Here is a 3,639-nt window from a genome sequence, read left to right on the forward strand (position 1 = left end):
CTCCACCCCTCCCATAGTATTCTCCCCCCTCCCCTCCCATAGTGTACTTCCCCCCCTCCCCTCCCCTAGTGTACTTCCCCCCTCCCCTCCCCTCCCATAGTGTACTTCCCCCCCTCCCCTCCCATAGTGTACTTCCCCCCCTCCCCTCCCATAGTGTACTTCCCCCCCTCCCCTCCCATAGTGTACTTCCCCCCCCTCCCCTCCCATAGTGTACTTCCCCCCCCTCCCCTCCCATAGTGTACTTCCCCCCCTCCCCTCCCATAGTGTACTTCCCCCCCCTCCCCTCCCATAGTGTACTTCCCCCCCTCCCCTCCCATAGTGTACTTCCCCCCCTCCCCTCCCATAGTGTACTTCCCCCCCCTCCCCTCCCATAGTGTACTTCCCCTCCCATAGTGTACTTCCCCCTCCCCTCCCATAGTGTACTTCCCCTCCCATAATTACTTACCTGTCCTGAAGCGTGGGCCGGCTTCACAGCTTGCACCGCGGTACAGGAACTTTAATTTCATGTTCCGGTTTCCGGCGGGACTGAAAGGAAGTGTGCACACTATTGTGCACACTTCCTTTCAGTCCCGCCGGAAACCGGAACATGAAATTAAAGTTCCTGTACCGCGGTGCAAGCTGTGAAGCCGGCCCACGCTTCAGGACAGGTAAGTAATTATGGGATATCGGCGTATAACACGCACCCACGATTTTCCCCCTATTTTCAGGGGAAACAAGTGCGTGTTATACGCCGATAAATACGGTACTTTACTGAGAGGGTAGTGGATGCATAGAATAGCCTTCCAGCTGAAGTGGTAGAGGTTAACACAGTAAAGAAGTTTAAGCATGCGTGAGATAGGCATAAGGCTATCCTAACTATAAGAGAAGGCCAGGGAGTAATGAAAGTATTTAGAAAATTGGGCAGACTAGATGGGCCGAATGGTTCTTATCTGCCATCACATTCTATGTTTCTATGTTTCTAATAAAGAATCAGGTGCAAATAACTCTATTTAAGAGTGCACTCATATATGTTAGACTGCATATTATTTGTGTACAATATATGGAAGCATACCACCACCTGGTGGTCAAAAGTGGTATTTTATTTTATTTTCAGATTCACTACAGCTGACAACGAAATCTGTACTAAGCATTTAAGCAATATGAGTGACTGAGCATCTAGATGGGTCCTGAAAAGTCGTTTACTAAACAGCTGCTTCATATTCTTGTGTATGTGTGTGTATGTATGTGTGTATGTATGTATGAAGAGGTTGTAGCTGTAACAGAAACTAGTATCTTGTAATATTTTTTTTCATTGGACTTACAGAATTTGGAAATGACTATCTTTAGGGAGATCCTCTCTTTCTGAGCTATATAATTCATGAACAGATACAGGGCCGGCCCGTCCATTGGCCCCAGTGGGGCCACGGCAGCAGGGGGCACTTTTACAATCACCTTGAGCGGCAGAGGTGAGTAGGGGCCATAACTCTTATATATATATACACACAGTTCTGGGCCCCCGCTACTTTGTGGGGACCAAGAGGTCTTATGTTCCCCTCGCAAACCGTGAGAGCGTTGCAGCTGGTTGACATGGCAACGCCCAGGCGTGCATTACGTGCTGCGCGGAGCGTTGCCATAGCAACCCGCGGCAACGCTCATTTGGCTTGCGAGAGGAGAAGACATGAAGCTGCAGGAGGGAAACAGCATACCCCTGGGCCCCCTCTCCACAAGACACAGCAAAATGTGCCGCTGGACCACCAGGAAAACTAGTGACCATAGGTAAGAGGCAGGGAGGAGGAAATACACTTAATCATACATTTAAAAAAAACTAATCACCCCTCACAGGTCCACTACATGCACTACACACATACACTGCATACACTACATGCACTATATACAGACACTGCATCCACCACACACACTACATGCACTACACACAGACACACACTGCAAACACTATGTGCACTGCAAACACTACGTGCACTACACACACTACATGCACTACACACACTACACACACAGACACTGCATCCACTACACTTTACACAATACACAAACACAGTCACTGCACACACTACACTGCATCAACTACACAGACACTGCATCAACTATACAAACACAGACAATGCACCCAATACACAGACACTGCACCCACTATAAAACATCCACTAGAAAGACACTACCCACTACACTGCATCCACTACACACACACACTCTGTATCCACTACACACACACTCTGTATCCACTATACACACTGCATACAATACACACACTGCATCTCCTGGACAGGGCCGTCTTTAACACAGGGCAAACAGGGCAGCTGCCCCGGGCCCAGTTACTCCTGGGGGGCCCAAAGCAGCTGCCCTGTGGGCCCACAACAATTTGGAGGGGCCTATCAGGTGGCCCATGCATTTAGGGCCACCCGATGGGTATCTCTGAACAGGGACCCGGTGGGGTGCCTTGGCCCTTTAAGAGCCGACCGGGCCCCTGTAGTATTAGCTGGCTGGGAGGAAGTGACAGCCGATCACTTCCTCCCAGCTTCAGAAGAGAGCACCGCGGGAGGAAGGAGGTAGCAGCATGGGGAGGAGAGGCAGGAATGAGCTGCTGCTCATTCCCACTCCCATCAGCCTCAGCCAGCTCTAAGCTGAATTGAAGGTAAGTGTGTCCAGTCCCTGATCCTCTCCTTCTGGGTGAATGGCTGCAGCTAGGATTGTTTTTAGAAAAAACACCCCACTCAATGCCCCTGACCTGCTTTCCCCCACTTACTGCTTATCTTCTCTGTGCCCCCACTCACTTCTTCTCTTCTCTGTGCCCCCACTCACTGCCCCTGCCCAGCTTTCCCCCACTTACTGCTTATCTTCTCTGTGCCCCCACTCACTTCTTCTCTTCTCTGTGCCCCCACTCTCTGGCCCTGCCCTGCCTTCCCCATTTACCTATTCTCTTCTCTGCCCCTGCCCTGCCTTCCCCACTTACTTCCTCTCTTGTCTGTGCCCCCACTCTCTGCCCCTTCCCTGCCTTCCCCACTTACTTCTTCTCTTCTCTGTGCCCCCACTCTCTGCCCCTGCCTTCCCCCACTCACTTCTTCTCTTCTCTATGCCCCCACTCTGTACCTGCCCTGCCTTCCCCCACTTACTTCTTCTCTTCTCTGTGCCCCCACTCTCTGCCCCTTCCCTGCCTTCCCCACTTACTTCTTCTCTTCTCTGTGCCCCCACTCTCTGCCCCTGCCTTCCCCCACTCACTTCTTCTCTTCTCTATGCCCCCACTCTGTACCTGCCCTGCCTTCCCCCACTCACTTCTTCTCTTCTCTATGCCCCCACTCTCTGCCCCTGCCCTGCGTTCCCCCACTTACTGCTTCTCAGTGCCCCCACTCACTGCTCCTGCCTTCCCCCCTCACTGCTTTTTACCCTGTGCCCCCACTCACTGCCTTTCTACTATGTGCCCCCACTCACTGCTTTTTTTCTGTTTAGATGAGTTTAATTATTGCTGCAGTTGCATTTAAGCACAGTGGTTTTTTTATGTTTTAATTCTTTTTTTTGTTGTGCATTACATATAACAGTACCAGCTTGCCTTGCCACAGCAGCATCAGCATTTACAAGCTTTGTGCCTCCTCCAACTCTCTGCTTCTGCCCTGCTGCAAACATAAAAATGATCACATGTATGTC

Source organism: Pelobates fuscus, chromosome 3, assembly GCF_036172605.1.
Source record: "Pelobates fuscus isolate aPelFus1 chromosome 3, aPelFus1.pri, whole genome shotgun sequence".
NCBI classification, from domain to species: Eukaryota; Metazoa; Chordata; class Amphibia; order Anura; family Pelobatidae; genus Pelobates; species Pelobates fuscus.